Below are 22443 nucleotides of genomic sequence, written 5' to 3'. Positions count from 1 at the left end.
TATATAGAGGCTTCTGTATTTCTGAACATGTCCATTAATGTGCATTGTCCCGTCACAATAAACCAAAAAAGTAAAGTAACTTAACACATTCACTGCCAGCCGTTTTTTCAATACTGTAGTTAGCTTCTGCCAAGTTTTTTTTTTTGAGGATTCTGGCTCATCTTTCCAGAGCCGAGGATTATTTTCTGCTAAGATTTTGTGAACACAAAATATCTCAAAAGAACTAATAGAATGTGTGCTTTCTCTGTCTAAAAGAGTTAGTTTGTAGAGTTAGTAGTTATGTAGGCATTAGCACTTGAATACAGCATGGTTTCAGCGTCTGAAAATTTAAGCTGAGATAAATGGCTTTTTGTGAAATTCGATAGAACAGTCACTTTAACCATTCATTTTTGGCATCAGTAAGACGTCAGACATCTAAACAATAGTTTTGAACAGTAATTTCCTCCATAACAGCAGGAAACCCCCCTCTCCTTCAAACTCCTCCCTCTGTGTGTGTTCTTCTCCTCTCTCCGTAGCTCTGCAGCGGGCGGGCGTGTCACAAGCGAGTTTCTGCTGCTGCTGCTGCTGCTGCTGCCTGCCTGCTCGCTCTTTGGGCGAGTCTGGATGGGCTCGCTCGTTTCTTGGGGTTTTGGTTGAGAGCTTTGATGAAGCTTTTGCGATTCTGGTCTTATTTATGCTGCGTGTTTCAAAGTGTGTTGCACCCATAATCTATTATGCAAATTTGCAATCCCCCACCGCCAGCAACCAGCGCGAAAGCGAAAGCGTTTTCGCCAATCCATTTTACAGTATGAGAATGGTTTCATCGCGCGTTCCCCTGCAGTTTTGGCTCGGCTTTTTCTAGTCTGGAGAGCACTGTCGCCACTTAGTGGGTCGGTGGAATGGGTTGTACACGTTCGGTGGCTCCCATATTTTCATAGGAGATGTAAAAGGGTTAGATCAACGTCCCACCGTCAAAAAATTTTTTTTTTTTTTTTGACGAGTTGACTCGCCATTGGCAGTCAACCGTTGGTTTCTGCTTGACGAGTTGACTCGCCAATGGCAGTGAACGTGTTAAGAGAGAACTTACGTTCAGCTGGTGCAACAGGCTGCAGAAGTACAGGACAGACTGAAGTCCTCTCGCAGGAACACATGGAGGCACATTCAACATGGATCTGTATCCTGAAAACATTTCCCTTCATCACAATTGTGGTGGGATTTTCCTTGCACTCGCTGTCCTTTATACACGAGAGAGAGAGAGAGAGAGAGAGAGAGAGGGAGAGAGAGAGAGAGAGGGAGAGAGAGAGAGAGAGGGAAAGAGAGAGAGAGAGAGAGAGGGAGAGCAAAAGAGAGAGAGAGGGAGAGAGAGAGAGAGAGAGCAGTGGTGTTGTCTACGTGCTACGCAGGTATACGCAGTATACACACTGCGAAATGACTCAGATTTGCGTATGCGCACTGGGAAATGCGCTATGATACTGTAGCGGGTTGGGTTTGTGTGCTACTGTACGTGTGTTATGTTCTGTGCATGGGGGTTAACTGTGGGATCTGACATGTCTGTGGGGATTTACGGGGGTCTGTGAAGGCGGCATATAGCCAGTGGGTGGGGTGAGAGAGGGGTTCACCTGTGATTGGCTGGGGGGAGGGGAGCTGTGAGAGCGGGGGACAGCTCGGGAAATCGGGGTGTGGAACCTGAGAGGGACGGCTCTGTGGGTGTGAAGAGCGGAGAAGCTAGGAAAGCTAACAGGGTTTTGGGTGTGTGTTGTGGGGTTGTTTTGGCGTGGGCTACGGCTGACAGTAGTCCTCGGACCGTGTGAAACCAATAAAGTGCGGTAACGAGATGCTGACTCACAGACTGGTTTGTGACAACGTTACACTGGTGTCAGAAGTTAAAATTAACGACTGGAAGACTCGAGCGCGACCTGGCGTTAGCGGTTAGCTGTCTGTGTGCTAGCTGCTACAGAAACCACGTGGAATGGTGCACGATGGTCAACCCTCGTCGCTGGAGAGGGGGGAGGACGAGCTACCGACTCCGGAGTTCAGCTCGGTACTGGCCGGCATGGAGGCCCGCCTGAAGCAGGGGTTCAGCGCGGTGCTTGCCGGCGTGGAGGCCCGCTTGATGCAGGAGATCAGACGGCTGTTGGAGGTGACGCCTGCCTGGGCAGAGGAGATTATGAAGCTGCTGCAGCAGGTCACACAGCGTGGAGAGAAGCGGACGGAGGAGCCGCAGAGACTGTGTTGGACTTGCGGGGAACATGGGCACCTAGCGAGGTGGTGTCGCAGCGGTCCCGGGGGACAGACCAGGTACGCCGAGCAACGGTACTGGGGGCGCCCGGGTGTCTGCTGGTCATGCGGTGCGTTTGGGCATCTAGCCAGGGAGTGTCGGGAGGCTGTCAGGGACCAGAGGACAGCGGGAGAGGAGAGATGTGCAGGCGGCTGGCAGGTGAGAGTCTGCTGGTCTTGTAAGAGGCCTGGACATTTGGACAGAGACTGCACTGAGACAGTAGAGGACAGGGGAGAGACACAGGCTGGGTAGAATGTGAACAGCCGGGGGGAAGAGAACGTTGTTAGAATCGGGAGAGCGACGCTCATATTTCCAGGTGAGCGGGTGTCGCTACTAACGCCGGAGGAGCCGGCACAGCCGAGCTGCTCTACACCCCCCACGGTTGCTGTGCAGAAAGCCGAGGTGGTGGTCGCTGCCGGTTGTGTTATTCCCACTGACCTGAACACGCCGCCCCCTGGGGGAGGGGGACGGGAGGACGAGCGAGTGCAAGAGGTGGAGGAAGAGGAGTACTGTTCAGATGAAGAGGAGTACTGTTCAGATGTGGACCTGGAGGACGACAACGTGACCATCATGGATGTCGACGTGGATGAGTGGCAATAGAGGCAGGCGGAGGACGCGGAAATCGGTCCGGTGTACACGTGGGTGGCGGCGGGAATCTGGCCCCCTGTGGAGGAGATTCACAGGTGTTCCGGTGTCACAAAGGAACTGTGGGAGATGTTTACCGACCTGCATCTGGATGAAGACGGAGTTTTGGGGAGGGGGGAGCACGGGAAGAGAGGGTTCCAGGCGGTGGTACCCAGCTACCTGCAGGAATTGGTGTTACGGTGGGCACACAGGGGCCCGGCACCCGGTCATCAGGGGGCTGAGGAGGCGCTCCGCGGTGTTCGGGCTATTGGAACCAGTACGAGGGGGATGTGCGGAGCTACTGCAGTGCGTGTGATGACTGTGGGACACAGGGGGGGGGGGGGGGGGGGGGGGCTGAGGAGAGTCACCTGGCGGAGGAGTGACCCCACTGGGGGGGGGGGGGGGGGGGGGGGGGGGGAGAGGGACTAGTGTGCTTCTGGTGGGCCAGAAGCTTTGATGTGAGGGGGAAGTGTAGCGGGTTGGAGTTGGGTGCTACTGTATCCGTCTATGTCGGCCTGTGTCTGTGTGTTATACTGTTCTGTGCATGGGGGTTAACTGTGGGATCTGATATGTCTGTGGGGATTTACGGGGGTCTCTGAAGGCAGCCTACAGCCAGTGGGTGGGGTCAGAGAGGCGTTCACCTGTGATTGGCTGGGGGGAGGGGGGACGTGAGCGAGAGGGGGACAGCTCGAGGAGTCGGTGTGTGGAACCTGAGAGAGACGGCGGTGTGGGTGTGGAGAGCTACGAAGCTAGGAGAGCTAGCAGGGTTTTGGGTGTGTATTGTGGGGTTGTTTTGGCGTGGGCTACGGCTGACAGTAGCCCTCGGACCGTATGAAACCAATAAAGTGCGGTAACAAGATCCTGACTCACAGACTGGTTTGTGACAACGTTACAATATAATCATACTTAGGATAGGATATATACAGTATACATGTAATCATACTTAGGATAGGATATATACAGTATACATATAATCATACTTAGAAAAGGATATATACAGTATACATATAATCATACTTAGGATAGGATATATACAGTATACATGTACGGTAATCATACTTAGGATAGGATATATACAGTATACATATAATCATACTTAGGATAGGATATATAGGATAGGATAGGATATATACAGTATACATATAATCATACTTAGGATAGGATATACAGTATAAAATATAATCATACTTAGGATAGGATATATACAGTATACATATAATCATACTTAGCATAGGATATATACAGTATACATATAATCATAATTAGGATAGGATATATACAGTATACATATAATCATACTTAGGATAGGATACAGTATACATATAATCATACTTAGGATAGGATATATACAGTATACATATAATCATACTTAGGATAGGATATATACAGTATACATATAATCATACTTAGGATAGGATATATACAGTATACATATAATCATACTTAGGATAGGATATATACAGTATACATATAATCATACTTAGCATAGGATATATACAGTATACATATAATCATACTTAGGATAGGATACAGTATACATATAATCATACTTAGCATAGGATATATACAGTATACATATAATCATACTTAGCATATGTAACCCATGTTACTAGACCTTAACTATGAGACTGAACTATAGTAATCATAAACAGTGAATTATTCTTCCTAAATTAGTATTTTCCAATAAGGAAATAAAATTGTTAATTTCAAACTAAATAATCCACTATGATATAAATATAAAGATTTCTAATACTGAAATGTCTCCATCATTTCAGCTGGGGATGTGTTTGTTTTGAAGTGTTTGTGAAGAAACAGGTGACATTGGGAATAAAATAGCTCCGAAAATGATTCTGTGAGATAGACTCGCGAGACTTTACACTCCGACCAATGAGAACTTTGTTTATTGACTGCATTCCGGAAATTCCAGGCATTGCGGAACTGTCAGCCGGAAACGTGGTGTGAAATTCCTTTTCCCTGCAAACGAGATGAGAGACAGATAGTCTCTTAGAACAGACGAGTTGGCTTCCGCAATTTTCAAATGCTTCCGCCATACCGTCTGTACTACGTGGGGGAGAATCATGCACCAACCGGAATGGGAAGCAGAAAGGCGGGTTTTCCGCTCATTAGTCCAATCAGAATCCAATATGCCGGCAGAAAGGCGGGTCTTCCGCTCATTAGTCCAATCAGAATCCAATATGCCGCATTCGCGTGTCGTGATTGGTCGGATTCCGTAGAACTTCCTTCCAGTCTGAAGGTTTTTTTCCCCAACTTCCTTGTGCATGTTCTGGGGGTGTAACGTACAGACTGTATATAGCTGCATTCGCCGGATGTAGATGATACAGTCTGTTTTAAGAGACTAAGAGACAGACATACCTGAACGCTGTGTGAATTACTCTTAAGTAACCTGATTCTACTGGGATACCAGACGGTGGATTTTGCTGGAGAAGCCAATCCGTTTGTTACTAACGTTCGGTTTTGAGCTTCAAGCTGCCGAAATCCGTGTGTTGCTGTATATTGCGGTACCCGCTATCGCGTGTTTTGAAGTTGGAGGAAAACGTAAGTTTCCACTTGACCCACATTTTATTGCAGTCATCGTGTTGCGCATCGACTGTGGTGTAAAAATTAGATATTAAAACTGCTATCTGCTCTATTCCCATGTCACCTGTTTACTACAAAGTGGATGGAAATCCGCGGTGTGTGAGCTGTGCTGTTTTTCCGCAAAATAGCAGAGTTACACCAGGCGTCCCTTCTGGTGAGTGCATTTTATTTTGCGAGTGAATTAGTTGAATCCGACCAATGCAGATTGTTAGATGGGTAAAAGCAATCAGATTTCGTGTGTAAGCCCATGCCAAAACGGTTCATGAGTTACAATTGATTTGTTTAGAATGGCGTGTGCAAATCACTTGCTGTAATTTGACACCCTGCCTGTGTGCTATGCAGCGCAATGGAAATTGAAGGAGGAGGGTCGGAGTAACTAATTCATACAGTGATGTTTATCCAAGAAAATACATGTGATTCTTTTATTTCATTTACATGTATAGTAGCCATGATAATTATTAGTCATCTGTGTGGTTAAGTTACTGAAGTTGAGAAACACAATGAAAAGAGTCGCATTAATATTGTTAAATTGCAATAGTGAATGAATGAGTAATTTTGTTTTGGCCTTTCAGGCCGGGTCTTTTTGTCTCCCTGTTGTTCTACGTTGGATATGTAACTGTCTTCACTGGAGTGGATTTCTTCTGCTGTTACCCTGTGCCACAGTAGTGGTTGCAGAGTGCCGTGGTCGTGGCGAGCCAGGCTAACTTGACGATCCTGAACGAACTGAACTGTTGCTTTCAATTGGAGATCTGGTAGGACTGGTCTGTACCAGAACACTGGGATTTAGTCCACGGACTGAGTAGTTAATTCTCCATTGGACGGAAAGAACAAAAATGGAACTCATTCATCACTTGTTATTTTGTAAAGCTCAAGTTGTTTTTCTGCCAATTGATGCACCTTAAGAGGTATTTAATTTCATGTTTTGTATTTTTTGCACTTAAGGGTGGTTAAGGTTGTTTAAAAAATTACTATAAAACAAATGGTTTATCTCAGGTCAAAACCCGATACCTCGACTCCAGTTTAAAAGCTAAAATAGATTAAAAGTCATTAAAAACAGTCTCTAAAATAGGTTTCAAATATAATTCATAAATACGTGACCAAAAGCAATTGTTTCCATCATCAAGTTTGTGTGACTACACTACAAAAAGTGATTTCGTTAAAAAAACTCGAATTACTGCACTGTAAAAAGAGTAAAAACAGGATTTACACTGTAAAAAGGTTAAAAACACGATTTACACTGTAAAAAGTGAAAAACAAGAACTATAAAAAGGTAAAAAACCAAGAAATACACTGTAAAGAAAGAGACAATACCCTGTATATGATTTATGTTTTATTGTACTTTGATACAAGTTTTTCTATTAATAACTTTTATACTTACCTGTTGGTCTGTGCGTCTTCTTTGATCTTGCTGCTCAATGCTTACTGATAACACTCCTGTCTCCCGTGAACCGAACCTAAATTCTGATGCGCTGGTCCAATTGGTTGCTGATTCTAGAGGTAAAGAGAAGTCTCTGTGCCACTCAGTGTCTATTCTCAGTTAGAGCTGAGCCCCGGGTTACAGAAATTGGCGAGCCAGCCAAGGAGAAAGTGAGTGTTTTTGAGTGGCAAAAGTCAAAGAAATAACAAAACAACATAACAATACAATGGATATAGCCCATACGGAAGAGGCATATATACACATATATGTAGTAAACATACATGTAGTATATGTTCATATAAGTATTCGACATATATTCACATATATATCCAGGATATATGTGCATATATGTGCATATGTATCACAATATATGAACATGTATGGAATTGGAACGTTTCATATATGGTCCATATATGTTAGTCCTATATAATTATATATGTGCATACATGTATAGATTGTATATGGACACATATGGTAATTAATTATATGTACATTTGTATGCATTGACACTATATGGACATATATGCTTAATACATATAAAACTATATATGAATAATAAATATACATACATATATGTTTTATTTTATATGAACACATATGACTATTACCTGTGTATAACTGTATGTATTTACCTGTATTCGACATATATCCACCTATATATCCAGGATATGCGTGCATATATGTGCATATATATCACAATATATGAACATGTATGGAATTGGAACGTTTCATATATGGTCCATATATGTTTGTCCTTTATAATTATATATGTGCATAGATGTATAGATTGTATATGGACACATATGGCAATTAATTATATGTACATTTGTATGCATTGACAGTATATGGGCATATATGGTTAATACATATATAACTATATATGAATAATAACTATACATACATATGTTTTATTTTATATGAACATATATGACTATTACCTGTGTATAACTGTATGTATTTATCTGTATTCGACATATATCCACCTATATATCCAGGATAGATGTGCATATATGTGCATATATATCACAATATATGAACATGTATGGAATTGGAACGTTTCATATATGGTCCATATATGTTTGTCCTATATAATTATATATGTGCATACATGTATAGATTGTATATGGACACATATGGCAATTAATTATATGTACATTTGTATGCATTGACACTATACGGGCATATATGGTTAATACATATAAAACTATATATGAATAATAACTATACATAGATATATGTTTTATTTTGTATATCCAGGATATATGTGCATATATATCACAATATATGAACATGTATGGAATCAAAACACATATCTCTTAATTAAAAGAAATATAATTTTCCAAATTATTTTTGATTGAACAACATCTCAGAAGTGAAACCCACCATAAAAATGGTTCAATCAGGAGAGGCCAGTTGGTAGGATTAGACAAACTTTATTTAGCAATCGGCGTGCATGGCAAATGCTTTGGCGCTTGACTCCATTGGCCAGTGGCGCTGCTCTTGAGGCAGAGGAGGGCGCCTGCATGGGCTAGGAGATCCCCCCCCCCGTGGGGGATCAGGAGTCAAGACTCGTTGGTGGTGGACTGGGGAGGTGGGTGGGGCAAAACAACGCTTCGGAGGCCGGCTTCAAGGGAGATGGACTGCCGTGGGCTGCTGCTGCTATGATCGGCCAGAGAGAGAGAGGTGACGTAGAACCCTTGCTATATATATGAGGATTAACTGACGTCATGTTTGACGTCATAGCAGACGTCATACTAGGATTTTTGACTGACCACGTTGAGATCGGATTACGCGTGAGTGGCCTTCTGCTTGAACTATGGTCTGGAGACCTCACTTCAATCAGGAGAGGCCAGTTGGTAGGATTAGACAAACTTTATTTAGCAATCGGCGTGCATGGCAAATGCTTTGGCGCTTGACTCCATTGGCCAGTGGCGCTGCTCTTGAGGCAGAGGAGGGCGCCTGCATGGGCTAGGAGATCCCCCAAAAGGAAGATCTGATTACCGGAGGTTAATTGAGATCTGCAGGCGCCAGTAGTTGATTGCACTATTCCGGCCTTCGACCTTTTTAGCGGCTTACAGCTATTTGCGGCTGGCGCTCCCAACTCGGTCGGGCACCTTGCGATAGCGCTTCCCAGCTTGGCCTACCTGGCCGCCTTGGCGCTTCGCGATCGAACTTTCCGGCCTTCAACCTTTTTAGCGACTTACAGCTATTTGCGGCTGGCGCTCCCAACTTGGTCGGGCCTTCGATCTTGCTTTTCCTGCCTTCGACCTTTTTAGCGACTTACAGCTATTTGCGGCTGGCGCTCCCAACTCGGTCGGGCACCTCGTGATAGCGCTTCCCAGCTTAGCCTACCTGGCCGCCTTGGCGCTTCACGATTGTACTTTTCCTGCCTTCGACCTTTTTAGCGACTTACAGCTATTTGCGGCTGGCGCTCCCAACTCGGTCGGGCACGTGATAGCGCTTCCCAGCTTAGCCTACCTGGCCGCCTTGGCGCTTCACGATTGTACTTTTCCTGCCTTCGACCTTTTTAGCGACTTACAGCTATTTGCGGCTGGCGCTCCCAACTCGGTCGGGCACCTCGCGATAGCGCTTCCCAGCTTAGCCTACCTGGCCGCCTTGGCGCTTCGCGATTGTACTTTTCCGGCCTTCGACCTTTTAGCGGCTATTTGCGGCCGGCGCTCCTAACTCGGTCGGGCCTTCGATCTTGGTACATTAGAGTTTAGCTTGGCGCTTCCCGGCTTGGCCTACTTGGCTGCCTTGGCGCGACTACCCTGACTTTTTGCTCTCTCTTTCTCTTTCCCCCCCCAAAAATGAGCCGGGGAGTTTACTGCGCCTTGCTGGCGCCGTGCTTTCGGGGAGCCACCACCAACGAGACATTTTCTTCATCGGCACGGAAGTCCGGGACATTGTTTGTTGCCATGCTCACCGATTTAAGGGAGGAGGGTTCTTTGGGCCGCCAGTATGGCCGCCTGCTCCGGGCGGATGTAGCTGGAGAATGCCGATGACGACCAGCGGCCCATTTGCTGGAGGGAGGCGGAGGACACTCCTTGCTCGGCGGCCGAGGTGGCCGCTCCGATCCTGAAGGAGTGGCTGGAGTAGTTCTTTGTCGGGAGGTTGCATTGCTGGAGCGTTTGCTTGAGGTGCAGGGTGAGCCAGGATCTTGTCATGTGGTGACAAGGTGCGATGAGGAACAGGGGGGCCGAGGGGCCGGTCCGAGGCCTGAGCCTGACGTAGTGAGCCATGGACGAGAAGGGGCAGAAGGGGGAATTGTTCCGGGCGATGACGATGTGCCGATGAGGGCCGGCGGCCCGTTTGCTGGAGGGAGGCGGAGGGCGCTCCTTGCTCGGCGGCCGAGGTGGTCGCTCCGATCCTGAAGGAGTGGCTAGAGTAGTCCTTCGTCGGGGGTTGCATTGCTGGAGCGTCTGCTTGAGGTGCAGGGTGAACCGGGATTTTGTCGTGTGGTGACAGGGTGCGATGAGGAGCAGGGGAGCCGAGGGGCCGGTCCGAGGCCTGAGCTTGACGTAGTGAGCCATGAACGAGAAAGGGCAGAAGGGGGCTAGTGCCTTCCTGTATGCTATTGTGTGCTGGGGCGGCGGGGCTCTCTGGCTGCGGTGTCAGGGAAGAGAACGTTGTCCAGGCTACGCTCCATCGTGAACGATGACTCGCGCCCACTCCACGGCGTGCTAGTCGAACGCAGGAGTACGTTCAGTGAGAGACTGATTCCACCTAGATGCAGTACGGAGAGGCACAGGAAATCATTCCTGCCTGTGGCCATTAGTCTATTTAATGCCTCTCTTACAGAGCACCACGGAGACGCTCAGTCTCCCTGAGACTGAGCCAGCCGATAGGTTAACTGTGCCTGGCTGAGCCACGTGTGGCGTATAGGGCAAGCCGACTTAATATAGTCCAGGGTGCAATAATGATAATTGACACGGAATGTATACTTACCTGACGTGTTTTGTATTTTGCTACTTAGACATTCCACTTATTTTTGCTTCTAGCGCATTTACTAGTTATTCTATGCTATGTTTTTTTTTTTTTTTTTTTTTTTTTTTCCCTGCTTATTGCTTAACACATTCACTGCCAACAACGTATGAACACGTTTTCAGAATCCAGCTGTTCCCTGCCAACAACGTGTTTACACGTTTTTGGCATCGATTTTTTTTTTTGACGGTGGGTTGTGCATCTAACCCTTTTACATCTCTTATATAATTATTGGAGCCACCGAACGTTTACAACCCATTCCACCGACCCACTAAGTGGCAACAGTGCTCTCCTGGCTAGAGGAAGGAAAGCATTTTTTTAACTTGTCACGCCATTCTCAGCCCAGCCATTCTCATGAAAAATGGATGGGGGAAAACGCTTTCCTTTTCGCGCTGATTGCTGGCGATGCGGGATTGCAAATTTACATAATAGATTCAGCCGATCTACTATGATCGGGTGATAGATTACAGGTGGAGGAACACACTTTGAAACACGCAGCATAAATATGACCAGAATCGCAAAAGCTTCTCTCAACCAAAACTCCAAACGAGCGAGTCCATCCCGACTTCCTCAAACAGCGGCCGTGCAGACATGCAGGCACAGGAGAGCAGCAAAGCACTGACTGGTGACAAGCTTGTCCGCCCACGGAGGGAGGAGTTGAAGCAACTCGAGAGGGAGGGAGAGAGAGAGAGAGAGAGAGAGAGAGAGAGAGAGGGAGGGAGAGCGAGAGGGAGGGAGAGAGAGAGAGAGAGCGAGAGGGGGAGGGAGAGAGAGAGAGAGAGAGCCAAAAATGAATGGTTAAAGTGACTGTTCCATCCAATTTCACAAAAAGCCGTTTATCTCTGAATATTCTTTCTGACGCTAAAACCATGCTGTATTCAACTGCTAATGCTTACATAACTACTAACTCTACAAACTAACTCTTTTAGACAGAGAAAGTACACATTCTATTAGTACTTTTGAGATATTGTATGTTCACAAACTCCAAGCTGAAACGAATCCTCGGCTCTTGTAAAATGAGCCATAATCCTCAAAAAACGGCTTGGCAGAAGCTACCTACAGCAAAAAAAAACGGCTGGCAGTCAATGTGTTAATATTGCATTTGCGTTGCATTTACTACTGTTCATTTTATTTTAAGCTATGTGTGTACTGTGAGCGAGCTACTGTAACTTGTCCCGATTTCCCCTCGGGGATCATTAAGTCATTCTGATTCTGCTTCTGAAGAAATGCCAGAGGCATTTTACTTTGAAATTCGTTAAGAACAGGAGGTGGTGTATTAAGACCGGGTAGCTTAACATGGAAAGACGTCAGCATTCCCTGGGCCGTCTGGCTTCGGTCCGAAGTTATGCAGTAACACTCATTCTAGCTGATGCTCAGACAAGCTCCGTGGGCCAGGGGTGTTAGAATGGCCCCTTGCGTGGTTATTATTATTATTGTTGTAATTATTATTATTATAATTATTATTATTATTATTATTATTGTGACTCCCGCTGGCCGGTTCCAGAGGCCATTCGACTGGTGAACAGCCACAGTACGAGAAGTGGTCGGTTTATCTAGACTAGGTCTGTACCTTGACCTTTTGATTTGAACCCTTGAACAAGTCTAATATGTACTTGGGTTGTATTGACTGAAATTAATTTGTATTGATCTGACACCTATATTCCTTTGTGGTGTTGGATACACTGTAATCAGGGATCTTGCTTTATCAGTGTCATTTATTGTATTTATTGTCTTTTTTATTTTTTATTTTTATGTGTACACAGCGTACAGCTTGTTTGCAGTATTCATGCCTTAAATTGCCCTTTGTGGGACTGGACTGGTAGATTGCCCGTTTAAATGCTGAAGTACTGATACTTTCCTCATGGGTCCTTTCGCGTCCACGGGTGACTGGTCCTCCGGGGTATGCTCGGTGCTGTGGTCGTCAACCCCGTCCTTGGTAGAGCAGGTAGCTCTTGAGAGAGGCGGGCAGGGGCAGTCCGTGGATTCCGCTCAAGCGGTCCCTTCCTAGAGCCGCCCGCACGGAGCGCCTGCACAGGTCCATCAGAGGGAGGGGATCCGGATCGAGTCCGTTTATGTACCGGATTCGTATTTCGCAGTGTCCCCACACGGCGCTCACTGCGGGGTACACCTTCCTGCCCTTAAGTCCTCCGAACGCCACCCCTAGGTCATGTCCGTCCACTATGAAACCTAACGTCCCCTCGTCCATGTCCAGGACGACTAACAGCGAGTCTGGTATTATGAAGGTGTCGTCGGGCTCCAGGAAGGCGGGGTAGGTTCTGCCCGCGTGGTTCTTGCTGTCGTGGTAGAGTTTACACCGGCCCAGGTCCCAGCCCCAGGACTCGGTGTTGTTTCCCACCAGGACCGTGTAGCCCGCCGAATGTATCGGCGCGTCGCCCGTGGCCACCCCGACCACGGCGTGGGACCCCCTCTGGCGCGTGGCCCAGCTGATCTCCCACACGTGCAGTCCCTGCGTGTAGCCCACCCGGCCGCGGATGGCGTCCGTGCTCTGCGCCACGGGTTGGCGGTGGAGCACCAGCTTGTTGACGTCCTTGACGAAGATGTTGAGCGAGCGGTCGTCGTTGTTCCAGGAATGCTGCTCCTGGACGTCCGGGCCGGCGGGCGGCATGTCCAGCAGCCGGTCCAGCCGGAAGGGCTTGGTGTGCTCCGGGGGCGTGGCGGATGCCAGGGTATTCGTCCGGGCGGGTTGGGTGGTGGTGGGGAGCACGTCGGCTTGCTGCGCGGGCGGGGGCGGGATCGGCTGTTGAGCCGACTGGGCTGAGGCGAGCGTGGGGGAAATGGGGGGGGGGGTTTCCAGCACCCTCAGGCGAGCCTCCACTGATCTGTTAGCATCTAGCAGGGACAGCAGGATGGCTCTTAATGGCCCGGGCAGGATCGGCTGCTGCTGGGCTGAGGCTAACGTGGGGGGAGTGGGGGGACTGGGGGGGGGGGGTTTCCAGGGCTCTCAGACGAGCTTCTACAGATCTGCTATTATCTAGCAGGGACAGCAGAATGGCTCTTGACGACCCCTGTCGGCTCGGCGGAGCTACGAATGGGGCCGCTTCCGCTTCCGGGGCGGCGGCCTGGAGGTCAGTGCGACCAGGAGGTACGTGGCGTCTCGCGGCGGCCCCGCGGCCTGCATTTCCTCGGCGGCTCCCGGCTCCCGGGGCAGCTGCCTCTACTGGTCTTCGCCCGCGGCCTCTCGCACGTCCGCGCCGAGCGGCCTCTCCCTCCGGCACGCTCGCACGCGTTCTTGGGCGTCCACGGCGCGGCGCTTCGTCTTCTGTTACACGGGCCGTCGCAGTGGCGCGCCCCGTACCACGGGAACGCGCGCTGGGCCTTCTCGTCGGGGCTATGCTGGCAGCCTGTGGTCCGGTCGCTTTGCCAACGTTTTCGTCGGACAGGGGACCGATGTCTAGGCTGCCGTCACAGTCCATGGGCTGCCCTGGCTCGGAACTCAACATGCCAGGAATGGGAATATCCACGGGTAGAGAAGGCTTGTGGGTGCTGATTCGGTCTGCGGATCTGGTGCAAAACAACGCTTCGGAGGCCGGCTTCAAGGGAGATGGACTGCCGTGGGCTGCTGCTGCTGCTATGATCGGCCAGAGAGAGAGAGGTGACGTAGAACCCTTGCTATATATATGAGGATTAACTGACGTCATGTTTGACGTCATAGCAGACGTCATACTAGGATTTTTGACTGACCACGTTGAGATCGGATTACGCGTGAGTGGCCTTCTGCTTGAACTATGGTCTGGAGACCTCACTTAGTTTTGTGCAAGACTTCCAGCACTACTGGATATTTTCAAGGTTTGTCCAGTGTGCATGAGATTGAAAAATAAGGGTTTTTTGACAGTGGAGTCATTAAAATGCCCCATAGTCTATATTATGGTTTTAGTGTAAACATTATATATTATATATGATTTAGAAGCTCATCGTAAAGCTGATTCCAAATATATAATTTAAAAGCTTCATAAATTAAATCCTGTGGAGTTATTAACCATATTAGATCCCTAATCTCTGCCCCAAATGCATCATGGGACTTCCATGCAAATTCTGGAGAAATGTTCACGCCCCCTCCAACCAGTCTCTCTGCTGCACCCTGGATTACTTACATGAACATAGATGATCACATGTATGAGAATACTCAATGTTAATTGCTTATATGAGCATACCTGCTGACATGTAAGTAAAGTCTTCTATGTTAATTGCTGATTTACACATATATGTAGACATATGTAAGTTTAACCCTATATGTTCAATGCGTAGACAAACATATATGATTACACGTATGAGAATATCCGCATATGTTAACTGATTATATGAGCATATATGTTGACATACATAATAGTAATCATATATGTTTAATGCTTATACGAACACATATTTTGATATGGAAGAGAATAACATATATGTGTGTTGCTTGTATTTGCATATATGCGGAAATATGTAGAAATATTCTTATATGTTAATTGCTTATATGTACATATATCTAAACATATGCGAGAATAACCCTGTATGTCCATTACTTGTATGAACATATATGATCACATGTATGAGAATACTCATATGTTAATTGCTTATATGAGCAAACATGCTTGCATATGTAAGTAAATTCTTATATGTTAATTGCTGATATGCACATATATGTAGACATATGTAAGTTTAACCCTATATGTTCAATGCTTACACGAACATATATGATTACATGTATGCGAACATCCGCATATGTTAATTGATTATATGAGCATATATGTTGACATACGTAATAATGATCATATATGTTTAATGCTTATATGCACACATATTTTGATATGCAAGAGAATAACATATATGTGTGTTGCTTGTATTTGCATATATGCAGAAATATGTAGAAATATTCTTATATGTTAATTGCTTATATGTACATATATCTAAACATATGCGAGAATAACCCTGTATGTCCATTACTTGTATGAACATATATGATCACATGTATGAGAATACTCATATTTGTTAATTGCTTATATGAGCATACATGCTTACATATGTAAGTAAATTCTTATATGTTAATTGCTGATATGCACATATATGTAGACATATGTAAGTTTAACCCTATATGTTCAATGCTTACACAAACATATATGATTACATGTATGCGAACATCCGCATATGTTAATTGATTATATGAGCATATATGTTGACATACGTAATAATGATCATATATGTTTAATGCTTATATGCACACATATTTTGATATGCAAGAGAATAACAGATATGTGTGTTGCTTGTATTTGCATATATGCGGAAATATGTAGAAATATTATTATATGTTAATTGCTTATATGTACATATATATAAACATATGCAAGAATAACCCTGTATGTCCATTACTTGCATGGACATATATGATCACTTGTATGAGAATACTCATATGTTAATTGCTTATATGAGCATACATGCTTACATATGTAAGTACATTCTTATATGTTAATTGCTGATATGCACATATGTGTAGACATATGTAAGTTTAACCATATATGTTTAATGCTTACACAAACATATATGATTACATGTATGCGAACATCCGCATATGTTAATTGATTATATGAGCATATATGTTGACATACATAATAATAATCATATATGTTTAATGCTTAAATGCACACATATTTTGATATGCAAGAGAATAACATATATGTGTGTTGCTTGTATTTGCATATACGCAGAAATATGTAGAAACATTCTTATATGTTAATTGCTTATATGTACATATATCTAAACATAATAGAATAACCCTGTATGTCCATTACTTGCATGAACATATATGATCACATGTATGACAATACTCATATATGGTAATTGCTGATATGCACATATATGTAGACATATGTAAGTTTAACCCTATATGTTCAATGCTTACACAAACATATATGATTACATGTATGCGAACATCCGCATATGTTAATTGATTATATGAGCATATATGTTGACATACGTAATAATAATCATATATGTTTAATGCTTATATGCACACATATGTTGATATGCAAGAGAATAACATATATGTGTGTTGCTTGTATTTGCATATATGCGGAAATATGTAGAAATATTCTTATATGTTAATTGCTTATAGGTACATATATCTAAACATATGCAAGAATAACCCTGTATGTCCATTACTTGCATGAACATATATGATCACATGTATGAGAATACTCATATATGTTAATTGCTTATATGAGCATACATGCTTACATATGTAAGTACATTCTTATATGTTAATTGCTGATATGCACATATGTGTAGACATATGTAAGTTTAACCCTATATGTTCAATGCTTACACAAACATATATGATTACATGTATGCGAACATCCGCATATGTTAATTGATTATATGAGCATATATGTTGACATACGTAATAATAATCATATATGTTTAATGCTCATATGCACACATATATTGATATGCAAGAGAATAACATATATGTGTGTTGCTTGTATTTGCATATATGCGGAAATATGTAGACATATTCTTATATGTTAATTGCATAATATGTACATATATCTAAACATATGCTAGAATAATCCTATATGTCCATTACTTACATGAGCATATATGATCACATGTATGGGAGTACTCATATATGTTAATTGCCTATATGATCATACATGTCAATTTATATTTGGATCACATATATGATCCTCATATATATATGCATATATCTCAGGTGGGTTTGTATGCAAAGTGCATACATGTACATGTATGGTGACATATATGTGGACCTTGTGTCGGATGTATGTCCATATATGTGTATATATGCCTCTTCCGTATGGGAGTGACTGACGCAGAGATAAATGTCCCAAACTCAGTTATTGCTAGTGGCCTAACACACACTGAATTAGATGTGGAACTTGAGAAGAACCTAGCTACTTATGGCCCCATTAAACAAGTAGCACGTGTTGATGATCCTAAATCAAGATTTCACAATCACATGATAATTGAATTCAAACATAGCTCCACTATGCACACTTTAAGGCCCCTACTGCCGATAGAGTACACAAGCTCAATTGACACAGACCTCATCTTCCAAGTGCGTGCCTTGGATAGTGTTTACACTCAGACAGCCAGTAGTTGCGCCACCAGTAGCGCCACCAAAGGTTATCTTGAAGAACTGCAATCCATTGCTGCCAAGAGTGGGAAGTCATTTCAAGAGATGCTCCAGGAGGAGCTGATGAAGATGAGCATGGCCCAGGGCGTGAATCTCCCCGCCGAAGATAAAACGACACCAGCTGCAGATCCTGAAACAGAATATCCTAAGTCACCAGAGCGCTCTGAATCAGCAGTAAACAGTCGGGAGGCTGAGAAGGTCAAAACGCCAACTCAGGGAACACAGACTCGTTCTCTTCTGCTTGCCGATGTTTCACCTGAGCTAGTCAGGAGACTGCCAATGGTGCTTCTGCACTCCCCTCCACTCCAACGTGGTCTGCTTGGATCAAGAGGCTCACAAGCAGTATCGATGCCAGCTGGCACGGAGAGGTATTCAGTCAATGCTAGGAGCCCACATGTAATGTCCCTGCAGCCCAATTTGTTGACATCAGCACCAGCCCCTAGCATGTCTGCTAAACAAAACATCCAGTACCAAGAACCCCTGTATTCTGGCACATCACCCCACTTAACCAGGGCAAGTGGTAATAATGACACAGCTGCAATGACCAATCCAGCCCTCACCGTGAATGACATCAACCCTCCCTTGGTGCAGCGGGTGGTCGTTGAACACGTCATGCGAGCCAATGAAACAATGTCCCCTTCAATGCACTCTTCATTTCGCCTCCGGTCCTTCTCTGGAAGGCTTCCCCGTCCTAATAATGAGCTGGACTATGAAACCTGGAGAGCAAACGTCGACTTGCTGATGACCGACCCATCCATGTCTGATCTACATAGAACACGAAAAATCCTAGACAGTCTGCTCCCTCCGGCTACTGATGTTATCCAACATGTTAGCCCTCAAGCCTTGCCGTCAGAGTATCTCCAGCTGCTAGACTCGGTTTATGGTTCAGTGGAGGATGGAGACGAGCTGTTGGCCAAGTTCATGGGAACATTGCAGAACAATGATGAGAAGCCTTCTCACTACCTAAACCACTTGCAAGTCATCCTGAGTGCAGTTGTAAGAAGAGGTGGCATCACAGAGAATGAACGGAATCGTTACCTCTTAAAGCAGTTCTGCAGAGGCTGTTGGGATAATGGATTGATCACTGACCTGCAACTGGAGCGAAAGACAAATAGACCACCTTCTTTTGCTGATCTGGTGCTACTCATTAGAACAGAGGAAGACAAACAAGCAACAAAGGAAAATCGCATGAGGAAACACCTTGGACTACATAAGCAAAACTCCTCTGCCCCAAAGCTACGAACTGCAGCACACTGTATTACTGCATGCACCTGTGCTGCACCAGATGGAGAAATGACTGAAACTGGGCTGCTGAAGAAACAAATGAATGAGATACAAGTTCAAGTCGCTGTCATGCAAACTACAAACCCCCACAAGGCCAAGTCAACCTCTTCTGAATCAACTGAAATAAGAACATTAAAGAGACAGCTTGCCGACATTCAAGTCCAAGTCACTGATATGAAGACAGCAACTCATGACACTAAGAATGACAGTCCAGAAGCAGCAGAGATTAAGACACTTAAGCATCAGCTTGCCAAGCTCCAAGCCCAAGTGACTACATCTCAAGCTCAGAGTCATCAGGCAGTGATGTCAGCACGCCCACGAGACAATTCCATGAATGTTGAGCGCCAGCCAATCAGCAGGAGAGCAGGTGGACAGTCTGGTTTTAGGGAACAGACAGCAAACAGACCTCGTCCTTGGTACTGTTTCAGCTGCGGAGAGGATGGACATCTTGCAGTTAACTGTGAGAGTGAACCAAACCCCCTTTTGGTTGAAGAGAAGAGACAGCTGCTTAGACAGAAGCAACAGCAATGGGACCATCAGAATAACATCTCTGGCACCCAGCGGTTAAACTACTAGCAGCCCCTGTTGCAGGGCAAACAGGGACTAAGAGACAAACTAACTGCCCTAGAAAAACTAAGAGCGTGGCCAACAAGCGTGCTTCAGCCGAGACATCCTCCTCCAGACTGCCACCAGGGCTAGTAGGAACAAAATGCACGGCCCAAGTCACCATTGAAGGAAAGGAAGTCAACTGTCTTCTAGACACGGGGTCTCAAGTGACTACTATCCCGCTGTCAATTTACAAGAGTGACTTACCTCATCATTGCTTGCAGTCCCTGGATGACCTGGTGGATGTGAAGTTGGAAGTAGAGGGAGCAAATGGACAGGCAGTGACCTACCTTGGATATGTAAAACTGAGCCTCACATTCCCAGAGGAGTTTGTGGGGACAGAAACTGAAGTGCCCACCTTGGCGTTAGTGGTCCCTGATGTGAATGAGACGCCTCAAATTCTCATTGGCACCAATACGCTAGATGTCCTCTACTCCAGCTATGTTGAAAGCAATGAATGTCACCCTCAGTCATCCCTTCCTGGCTATGGAATAGTGTTGAAGATCCTACAAGTACGACAACGACAGGCGGGCACTGATGCTGTAGGCTGGGTGAAAGTACCAGCTAATGCCCCTGAAGTAGTGCCAGCAGGCAGCACAGTCGTCATTGATGGGCTAATCCATGCCAGTGGTGCTCATGGTGAGAAATGGGTTACAGTGGATGCCCCGTCAGAGTCTTCCCTTCCCGGTGGACTGCTAGTGGCTAGCTCCCTGTGCACCTTACCTGTCAAACGCCCTTATCGTATGCCAATTGTGATAAGAAATGACACGACTAATGATATCAAAATTCCTCCCAAGACAGTGTTGGCCGAGATCCATGCTGTTCAGCAGGTGATGGGAAAAGAGCGTTCTGCAGACAACACCCCCCAAACCACAAAGATCGATCTAGACTTCGGTGACTCCCCTTTGCCACCTGAGTGGAAAGATCGGATCACGAAACAGCTCAATTCCATGCCTGAAGTCTTCGCCCTTCATGATCTGGACTTTGGCCACACCAACAAAGTAAAGCACCACATCAGACTTAGTGACGATGCTCCTTTCAAACACCGGGCTAGGCCCATCCATCCACATGATGTAGATGCCGTCAGGAAGCACCTTCAGGAGCTGCTGGATTCCGGTATCATCCGTGCGCCAGAGTCTCCATTTGCATCGCCCATAGTCGTCGTTCGGAAGAAGAATGGTACAGTACGGTTGTGCATCGATTTCCGAAAACTCAACTCTCAGACCATAAAAGATGCCTATGCACTGCCAAACTTGGAAGAAGTGTTCTCCATGTTGACTGGTTCGAAATGGTTCTCAGTCCTTGACCTAAAGTCCGGCTATTACCAAATCGAGATGGAAGAAGCAGACAAAGAGAAGACTGCATTCATGTGTCCCCTTGGATTTTGGGAGTTCAACAGAATGCCACAGGGAATAACGAACGCACCAAGTACCTTCCAACGACTCATGGAGAGATGCATGGGGGACCTAAACCGGAAGGAAGTGCTCGTTTTCATTGACGATCTCATAATCTACTCTGACACTCTGGAGGAGCATGAGTCAAGGCTACTAAAGGTCCTGGAACGAGTAAAGGAGTATGGATTGAAACTCTCTCCAGAAAAATGTAAATTTTTCCAGACGTCCGTAAAATATCTTGGTCACATCGTGTCCGAGCATGGAGTTGAGACGGACCCAGACAAGATCGAAGCGCTCAAGACCTGGCCAGTACCAAATAACCTTAAAGAACTGCAGTCTTTCCTAGGGTTTTCTGGATACTATCGACGCTTTGTAAAAGATTATTCCAAGATCATCAAGCCTCTCAACGAGCTCACAGCGGGGTATCCCCCTCTCAGGAAACATGGCAGTGAAAAAAGAGAGAAGCCGAATACTAAATACTTCCATCCTAAAGAATCCTTTGGAGAGAGGTGGACCTCTGCATGTCAGAGAGCATTTGACGAGATCATAGAGAAGCTCACTACAGCACCCGTCTTGGGATTTGCAAACCCTGCACTTCCATACATCCTGCACACCGATGCCAGCACGACAGGGCTTGGTGCAGCTTTGTACCAAGAACAAGATGGAGGGAAGAGAGCTATCGCTTTCGCGAGCAGAGGACTGACAAAAAGCGAGGCAAAATATCCCGCTCACAAGTTAGAGTTCCTCGCTCTAAAGTGGGCCGTCACCACCAAGTTCAGCGATTACTTGTATGGGACAGACTTCACTGTTATCACAGACAGTAATCCACTGACATACATCCTGACCTCTGCGAAGCTGGACGCTGCTAGCTACAGGTGGCTGTCAAATCTATCGACATACTCCTTCAAGCTCCAATACAGAGCAGGAGCCCAAAATCAAGATGCGGATGGACTTTCTCGACGACCACATGGGGAGCTCAGGAATGATTCAGTGTCCAGGAAAGAAAGTGAGAGGATCAAGCAGTTCACTCTGAATCACTTAGCAGACCTGGACACAAGAGATGTTGTTCTTCCTGAAGCAATTAAAGCCATCTGCCAAAGGCATGAAGTCCATTGGTATCAAGATCCAT

At 45.6% G+C, this 22443-nt stretch overlaps 1 pseudogene across 1 annotated transcript; it reads right to left on the bottom strand.

The window, feature by feature from the left end:
* Nucleotides 1-12801: 12801 nt before the first annotated feature.
* LOC310791556 (SPRY domain-containing SOCS box protein 1 pseudogene) lies at nt 12802-14341 on the bottom strand (annotated as a pseudogene). The gene is made up of 3 exons: nt 14263-14341; nt 13699-13793; nt 12802-13542 (listed from the first exon to the last, which is right to left on the bottom strand). The product of its transcript is annotated as an SPRY domain-containing SOCS box protein 1 pseudogene (transcript).
* Between the last annotated feature and the right edge of the window lie 8102 nt (nt 14342-22443).

The sequence above is a fragment of the Poromitra crassiceps genome, assembly GCF_964638095.1.
Source record: "Poromitra crassiceps genome assembly, chromosome: 16".
In the NCBI taxonomy this organism is placed as follows: domain Eukaryota; kingdom Metazoa; phylum Chordata; class Actinopteri; order Beryciformes; family Melamphaidae; genus Poromitra; species Poromitra crassiceps.
This window is presented reverse-complemented; position numbering and strand designations above follow the sequence as displayed.